The sequence below is a fragment of the Callithrix jacchus genome, chromosome 1 (genome assembly GCF_049354715.1).
Source record: "Callithrix jacchus isolate 240 chromosome 1, calJac240_pri, whole genome shotgun sequence".
Classification (NCBI taxonomy): domain Eukaryota; kingdom Metazoa; phylum Chordata; class Mammalia; order Primates; family Cebidae; genus Callithrix; species Callithrix jacchus.
In genome coordinates, this window is record NC_133502.1 from 100,432,344 (window position 1) to 100,441,543 (window position 9,200).

Here is a 9,200-nt window from a genome sequence, read left to right on the forward strand (position 1 = left end):
ATTTTTAAACATATTTCAAGGCTCTTTTGTAAAAAAGGAAAGGAATAATACTCTTCCACGTGCTTATTTTTCCCCTTTCTTTTCCTTCTTTTGAGAAATAAGTTATAGTTACTTAGATAACTAAGACTGCTTTTTATCATCTCTTTCAAACTTAAGAAATTGTTGGAGTACAGCCAACTACTACATTTTGGAGTTGGCCAGTAATAAAACATTTCTCTTCCTTTTTCCCCTGAACAAAGGTGGTTGTCCAAATTCCTCTGAAAATCAACAAAAATCAACAACAACAAAATGTTATAACACTCCTAAGGAGGCTGATATCCTCCTCCACTTTCTCTATATTCTTCATAAAACTACAGCATCGGCTAATGGAGAAGAACATAAAATACACCGTTATCAGGATAACAAATAGCTGTACACAAAATTAGAGTTTAAAGACAAGCATCCACAAGTATCTTTTGGTGACTTACAAGTTAACATTCTAGCAAGTTTTCCTTTCCAAACAATTTATGCTGTACTTCTATTTGAAATTACAACCTCAACTCAAGCAAAAGTACCTGCTGTTACTTCTTATCACGATTGCTTTCTCTCTAGAACAATGTCTACTTTGGCATCTTTATTAAACCATGATTGTCACACAAAAGAATTTGAAACTCCTTTAAAAATAAAAGGCCGATTCTTGCTGGGTTTTTGCATGAAGGTTTGCTTTGCAATGACACCCTTTTTTTTTTTTTTTTTAATTAGACTTGGAAAATTGAATCTAGTACTGATAAGGCAGATTTTTAATTCTTCTCCATCCAAAGGTGGCTTTATAACAGTGTGTGCCCTGATCTGAGTAAACAAGGTGCACAAGAGTAGACTTCATCTGTTGTCACAAGTTTAAGGGACTACTGGTGAGTGAGAATTCAGAGGCTTATTGGTAGAATAGGCCCCGTGGTGGAAGAACACCCAAAATGCTCTTTCATTCTAAAGTAGAATAGGAATTAGGATATGGGCTGGATAACAGGAATATGAGGGAGGAGAGGAAACTGTAGGCAAATTTTAAGCTCCTATTTCTGTCATCAGATTTTTGTCAGAATGAAGACATTCTATTCTATAAACCGGGCACAGCTGGCTGAAATAAAAAATTATCAAAATATGCATTACTTACGTTATCCACAGCAGGTCTGTGGTAAATACGGCATCAAACTAATGATAAGAACTCAGGTTAGAAAGTCAGAGCAATTGTTTTTAAAAGATACGACTGTAAATACGTATGTCACAAGTCTTCTCACATGTTTTTGATCAAACCTGGCAATGGAGTCACTGTGTTTTGATTATTTTATGGTGATCTTCTTGCTTTTTTATTCCATTCATCCATTTGGACAGCAAACGTTATTTGAGTATCTACAAAAGCACTAGGTATTTCACTTCACCTCTGCCAGCCTGGAACACATTGTCTAGTAAGAAAGACAACATGTAAAGTCTTTCATTCTTATTGTTCCTGGTGCCTCAGAAATAAAAGTGACCTTTGACTCATGAGCATTCCTGCCTGAGAGAAATGGTTTCATGAGATGTCTTTCCAAACATTGTATGTTTTTGTCTACTCTCTAACTACCCCAACTCCTCTGTTCCCCATCCAGTGATGTTTCTCCCCTCTTCACTGTTTATACCTAAAGAAATGTTTAGAGAAAAGGCCTTGGAAAGAAAAAAGTGCATTGACAGCTAATCATGATTTTCTTTTTTTAATGGGGAATGCACTCCCAGATTCTAACCCTTTGACACAAAGGACAGTGGTGAAGATCAAATGGGGTGATGCCCTTGAAGCATTATGCTCTCCATAAAGCACCATATAGCTGTAAGGGATTATCATATTGTTACAAATATTTTGAAGAAAATGAATGCCCAGGTTGGTGATGTTCTTCCCCAAAGGCTTGCTCACTATTGTGTAGACAATCTTCATTCACAATACTAAGTCAGCATCTCATGCTGTGACTTTTCTTGCATCTCCCCAGGAATGCCATATTTTTAAATGACTATTATACCATGTCATGTAGCTGCAGACCCCTAGCTGCCTCCATTTCTCTACCTGGAAGGTTAATCAAATGTAAGCATTTTCCTATTCTATAGCAGGCATCCTGGGGCATACAATTTGGGATTAGTGACTGACCCTGCTGTTCATTCTGACAGCACACACTCCAGATTGCATTCTCCTTTTAATAAGCAGAGCTGGTAGGAGAAAAGGCAAGAGTCATTAACTAAAAGTTAGCTGAGGATTGAAACACAGCACACTTTGCTTCTGAGAAGCTCTTCTGAAAGAAAACCTTTTGTTCCCAGGAACCATGTAACAGTATATCCTAGGATTTCATGATAATTTATCTTGACCTTTAGCAAAATGAAATCTTATACAATGGCTGGGTCGCATATATTTTCTTGATCACTTACCTGCTACTGTATTTCTGGCGTTGTTGAAGAGAATGAGCTTAGGAGAGTCACAACAGCTTATGCAGGAAGCTTTTTTTAAAATGAACTACCATGGCATACTTAAAATGTGACGGATTAAACATAACAGTCTAGAAGGCAGTTGCCAGGGATTCATATTTGAAGGCTTTCTTGTTAGGCTACAGGCGCAAATGAGAAGTATTTTTGTGAAGGCACCTTCCTCTTCTCTTTATTCCTATTCCCTGCTTTCTTGCCCTAGTACCACAGGTAAACATTTTCTCTCTCTCTTGGAGTCTTGATTTCTGGGTTGCTTGATCTTATTGTGGTAAGGACACTGTGTACAAGCTCAAGCCTGGGAGACTAGAGTATATTTTTAAGCTTCTTGCTACTCAAGTGGTCTCATTCCATGGCTAGTAATGTATGTTTTCCTACTGTTTTTTTTTTTGGCAGGTTGTTTTTTTTACAGTATGATTAAAGTGATCAAATTATTTTATATACAGTGTGAGCTAACAAGAATATATCTAAAGAATTTAACTTAATCATGATTAATTGCTAGAGGGGTAGACACATTCTGATCTCAGGATCAGGCAGCTGGGATGGAAGGACAGAGCTTCCATCTATGGTTTCGAAGTTTGTGCCCTAAGCAACTTCAGGCCACTCCCAGAGTTATGCAGTGTCTACTTGCCCAGGTGTACTCCTTGGGGAGTAATCCTGTACCCTGGTGTAGTCAACAGAAGTACAGAAAGGTAAACCTTTGACTACCTTGTCTATGTGTTTCATGGTCTTTCCATCATAGGACTTCATCTAAAACATCTTTTCATCATAAAGCCTGCCATGTCAACATGATCCAAGAGAGAAATGATTGGAAAATTCTTTTGAAGAATATGCTTTGAGGTAGTGTGGTAGGCAGAATCCCCAAAGATATCCACACCTTAATCCTCAGTACCTATAATATGTTATCTTACATGGGAAAAGAAGTGATTAAGAATCTTGAGATAAGGAGATTTTTCTGGATTATCTAGCTAGGTCTAATTTAATCATGAGTCCTTGAAGGTATTTTTTCCAGCTGTGGTCAGAGAGAGATATGACAACAGATGAAGAGTCAGAGAGATGCTACCCTGCTGTCTTTAAAGATAGAGGAAAAGACCATGAGCCAAGCAGTGCAGGCAGCCTCTAGGAGCTGGAAAAGGCAAAGAAATGAATTTTCCCCTTGAATCTCTGGAAGGAATGCAATATTGCTGATAGCTTAATACATAGGGCTGTATTGTAATAAATATGTGATGTTTTAAGCCACTAAGTTTGTGACCATTTAGAACAGAGCTAATACAGGTAGCAACCCTTCCCTCAATCTACTCCTCTCTTTCTTCCCTCAGCCCTCCAAGTGCTTCTGCAAATGATTAACTTAGTTTACATGTCTGGACCAAAAAACAGAATGGTTTAGAGCAGGGGTCAAGAAGGGGTACAAACCAGATAATAAATCCTATTGTTGTAGCAAGAAAGTAGCTGGAAGTAATATGTAACTGAATAGGTGTGGTTGTGTTCCAATAAAACCTTATTTACAGACACAAGAGGTTCACCCACAGGTAGTAATTTGCCAACCCTTGATTTAGAGCTTCGTTAGTCCAAATGTAGTCCCCAAATCAACAGCATCCTTTGGAACCTTGTTGGAGATGTAGAATTCCAAGACACATCTCAGACCTACTAGATCTGCATTTTAACAAGATCTGCCAGTGACTCATATGCACATTCAAGCTTGAGAAGCTTTGCTCTACAGGATTTAGCATTCTAGGGATGAAGCAAAATTATAAGAACAAATATTATTAACATCCTTGTTTCTAGCTGCAGAGCACTGCTCAGGTAAGGAAGGCAGATGCCAGGCCTTAAAGGAAAGTAATGATGTGAGCATTTGTTAAGCACCAACTATGTGTGGGGCACTTTCAAAGAGGTTATTCTGTTTAATTCTCATATTGACTTCAAGTCATTTTCCCCAACTTTTATAGATGAGGAAATTGAAGCTTATCCAGGCTCTCTTATGAGTGAGAGAGCAGAGACCTGAAGCTCAGGTGCCTGAACTCTAAAAGTCAAGCGTCTTCTACCATACTATACAGAAGTGCCTGTCTTCCAAAACTTATTTAATACTTGCATCCACAGCAATTCTTGGCTTTAAAAATTCCTAAGATGTAAGGTTTAGCCAGATATGATATCACTGGAACTTTGGATGCATATGGTGCACTGTATCCTTTATTTATAAAAATCTTTCAAGATTGGCTACCTTTTGTTTTCTCCCTGTTTTTTTTTTTTTTTTTTTTTTTTAAATCTTGGTTACTCTCATTAGCTGAAAAACTCCTGGATGACATTCTGTTGGACAGAGTCGACTATTTAATTATCAGCAAATTAGGATCTCTTGTGGCCTACGATTTTGAGGTTAACTATAATAGTTGCTATTTTGATTTCTAAAACATTCCCGAAGTGGAACTTAATGGACATAGTTAGCAAATGGACATGAAGCTAATAAATCTCAGCCACCTCAGTCTCAGCTCTGCACCTCTCCAGCCAGCCTTTTCACATCCATCAAAGGACTATCTGTTGGAACAAATGGGCTTAGCATGGGTCTCTGAAGGAGAGTTTTAGGGAAAAAGAAAGGGAGAGAGATTTCCAAACTATGCACCTTCAATGGAAACACTAGAAACGATATCTTCACATCCAAATTTCAAAAATGTAGGGACCACTGGTCCTTTTAAACTATAGGCACAAAAAACAGAAGATGGTATCAAATGTGACCAGGATATATAAACTTAAATTAGGCTCAAGCAGAAAAATGAAAGGCAGATTTTAGTTTCATGAGAAATATGGATACTGGATTCTCACATAAAATGAAAGACATTTTTAGCCTTCTCTGCCCTACAGAGGAACTCCGTCCTTTCTGGGAGAAAATTCGAACTGACATGGAGTGCAGTTTCCACTTCCAGCAAAGGGCTCTGCTTATAAGACCAAGTTTAAGAATTCAATCCTGAGCTGTGGGACAGGGTTCTATCTACTCATTGTCATTAAGGTCCAACCTAATCTTCAGTGACAGGAGGGCTTTCAGAGCTGGGTAATCACAAGCTCCTTGCTCTTGATCTCAAGATTCAGGGGACATCTCCCATCTTGCCCAATCAAACTCAAGCTTCATTTAGCAGTTTGCTGCTTTTGTTAAGGAGCAAGCAGGCGGGGTGGCTCAAGCCTGTAATCCTAGCACTTTGGGAGGCTGAGGCGGGTGGATCACGAGGTCAAGAGATTGAGACCATCCTGGTCAACATGGTGAAACCCCGTCTCTACTAAAAATACAAAAAATTAGCTGGGCATGGTGGCGCTTGCCTGTAATCCCAGCTACTCAGGAGGCTGAGGCAGGAGAATTGCCTGAACCCAGGAGGCGGAGGTTGCGGTGAGCCGAGATCGCGCCATTACACTCCAGCCTGGGTAACAAGAACGAAACTCCGTCTCAAAAAAAAAAAAAAAAAAAAAAGAGCAAGCTCACTGAGGAGCAAGATGTTGGAACTCAAATTCTGGTCTCTAGATGGCAGTCTAGCCCTGCTCAATCTGACTACTCCCCTATCCTGGGCGAATTGCTGAAGCCACTGTTAAAAATAAAACCTAACCCAGGAAAATCTATAGAGGGGGCATAACAAGATTCAGATATTAATTTTTGGTTGATGGCAAGTTAATGATTGGGCTTAAGCACCAAGTTGGAAGCACATGTCTCTGAACATGCAAACAATGCCGTTTGGCAGTCCTTCTAATTTGACTGGGTACAATTTAAGAGTGATGAATATGAATGACTCTACCATGGAATAAGCGCCTTGTCTGAAATGTTGCTTTACACCAGAAAGGCAAGAACGTGGCCATCATCAGATTCCTAGGGCCTTTTTATACATTACCTATTTACATACAAAACATTTAGTCAATAAAATCTAGATGGGACAGTTAATTTGATAAAGAACATTCACGATCTCTTGAAAATTTTCAGCAAAATGAAATGGCTGTTGGCATTGATAATGAAAGAAACTTCTTGATTGACTCATCTTTCAAATAGTTGTATTTGCCTTGTGTGGATAGAGTACATGAGCTCAGTGTTGAGAGCGTGAGCTGGTGCTTAGCTAAGCATTGTAAAATACTGATCTGGAAGAGAACTTAGGGGTCACTTCTGTCCAACTTTCTTACTGTACAGATAGAAAAGCCAAGCTCCACCACCAGCAGCCAAGCTCCAGACTCCACGCAAGACCTGAAGACTTGGCAACTGAGCTGACTTCCAACTGACTCCAAGAGGAGATCTGGACTTGGAATAGTGTGCATTTGGTCTTGTGTGCACAATTTCCAGTCATATGTAAATGTTATGTGTCAAAACAGCTCTCTATTAAGTGCAAATAGTAATGATACATCCAAAAGCTATTTTTATTTCTTTTTGTTCATTTAAAATATGCTCTTGAAATTTAAGAAAAATACAGATCCTAGGAGATATTAGAATACCTTCTGAGTATGAGTACCTTCTGAGTGTGAGAAGCCTTGGCTAGATGTATTAATAAGAGCTCAGATAGAAACCTGTGTGGTGCTGTAGAAGAGGCAATGGAACAAGGGGACCACAGAGCACTGCATAATTTTGCTGTGGAGGTGCTGGAGCACCTCACTTTGCGTCAATATTCTCACCTGTAAAATGGTGATAATAAGGTTGTCCCTGCCTGCTTTGTAAAATAGCTGCAACAATCAAAGTATAAGAAGGGAGTAACGATACTTTCCGGAGAGCGGTACAGACAGTGTTGCTTTTAACATCAAAAATAAGGCACTTTGGACCCCAAAGTAAAGCATAGTAAAAATATATGTAAGCTACTTTTTAATCTTTAAAAAATTGTCTAAGTGAAAGAATACCACTTTTCTAATTGTATTTCAGTTATATAAAATACCAAAAATAGGTAAATCCCTAGAGGCAGAAAGCAGCTTGGTGGTTGCTAGAAGTTGGGGAAGGCAGGGAGAAGAGTGCTTGCTTATGTGTACAAGGTTTTCTTTTGGTGTGATGAAAATCTTTTGTAGCTAAATAAACGTAGTGGTTGCTCAACATTGTGAGGGCACTAAATGCTGCTGAATTGTTCACTTTAGAATGATTAATTTATATTATGTAAATAAACATTCAAAAGACTTGTGTGTATATATGTACATATGACTTGATGGGGGGAAGGGGTGGTCCCAGGAGTGTTTGTACGGATGATTTTGTAAGTGTAATCTCGGACTCACAGACTCCTTCATAAAAATGTGTTTGTGAAGTTTACTTTGAGTTGCTGTTAGTGTTTGATTATCTCCATGAAACTAAGCCCAGCAGAATCTGTCCACACCAGGCCATTGGGTAGTGTCCAAGGATTACATGTGCTGTGAAATCCACAGATGCTTAGACAAATGCCCTTTGGCTTCTTGGGTTCTCTGACCCTACTAAACAGTTGCTGTGAGAGTTAAGACATGAGATTTGAGGGAGGAAAGCACAGCTTTATTGGTCCTCATCAGTTCGGTCTTAACAATTTGCCATTGCTAGAAATCAGACTTTTGCTTGAAATGGTTTCAGATGCTGACATTTTTTCCCCAAGTTGGCAAATCTTGGCTTTTGTGTCTTTAAATTTCCTCAGTGGGCCTCTTCTCTGACCTTCAAAGCAAATTGCTGTTTCATGGTATTAATTTTCTCACTGTAGGACATTGCCTTCTGATCTTTACAAGGCCCTGCTTCTGTTTCAAACTGACAGGAGTATCTACAAAGGCTGTGAATTAATATCAAGAATATTTTTTGCCTTCATTTACCATATAAATATTAAGAAGTGAATATTAGTCACCAACATATTTCTATTTGTATATTACATACACAATTTGAGGTGCAAAAATTTCACAGGATGACTTACCTGTTTCCATGTATCATTTGTAAGATTGGAAAAAAAAAGGCTAAATAAAAACAAAACAAACAAACAAACAAACAAACAAAAAAACAAACCTAGCTTCTATTGGATATCTTAGGATGTTAGAATATGCAATGGACTTTTCTCTGTATCCATCCAGCCAATTATGTAATATTTGAATATATCTCAGTAATTCCCTATCAGATTGTTTGCTCTAAGCTTGATGAGGAGTGTTTGAGCATTAGAAAGGTCTTCCCTAAATTGAGCCACATTTTATCACCCTGTGACTTCTAGTCTTGAATGTATTATGTGGAAACATTCAGGATAAGTCAAATGTGACTACCACATGATAGATTTTGAAGTATAAGAAGCAATGTTTTCCTTTTTATTTAGGCTAAACATACATAGTTCTTTCTACGGACTCTATTTGCAAAGCTTGAAATTCCTTTATTGTCTTATCATTATCCCCTGTACAGACATGTTTACTCATGTCTCTATGAGAATGTGATGACCAGAACAGAATACTATATATGAGGTGTATATAAAGTATACAATGAAGAGGTTGGATCACAATCATCTTTGTAGACTGTATATATATATTTTTAAGGCAACCAAGATTTAATGTTTAATATAATTGTGTCTTTGTGTCAGTTACAGGAAAATTTTAGTTATTGAATGTGACTGCCAAGGTTGAAGTTTGAAAAATTTAGAGATGTTTTAACAATAACAACTCTTTGACCCAGCAATTCCATTACTGGGTATATACCCAAAGGATTATAAATCATCTATTATAAAGATACATGCACACGTATGTTCACTGCGGCACTGTTTACAATAGCAAAGACTTTTGACCAACCCTAATGCCCATCACTG

At 38.2% G+C, this 9,200-nt stretch overlaps 1 protein-coding gene across 7 annotated transcripts in view; it reads left to right on the forward strand.

Moving 5' to 3' along the window:
* Nucleotides 1–8,100, forward strand: part of LOC103792497 (protein phosphatase 1 regulatory subunit 14B-like) — a 71,062-nt gene extending 62,962 nt beyond the window's left edge. For 4 of the 7 annotated variants that reach the window (XR_008481256.2, XR_004744425.3, XR_004744426.3 and 1 more), the window contains one exon: nt 6,626–8,099. The gene's annotated coding sequence lies outside the window, so the exon portion shown is untranslated. Of the gene's footprint in view, nt 1–239; nt 1,877–6,625 lie in introns of those variants that run through there. The other 3 variants (XR_008481263.2, XR_008481264.2, XR_013526492.1) reach the window with 2 other exon arrangements.
* Nucleotides 8,101–9,200: the final 1,100 nt, after the last annotated feature.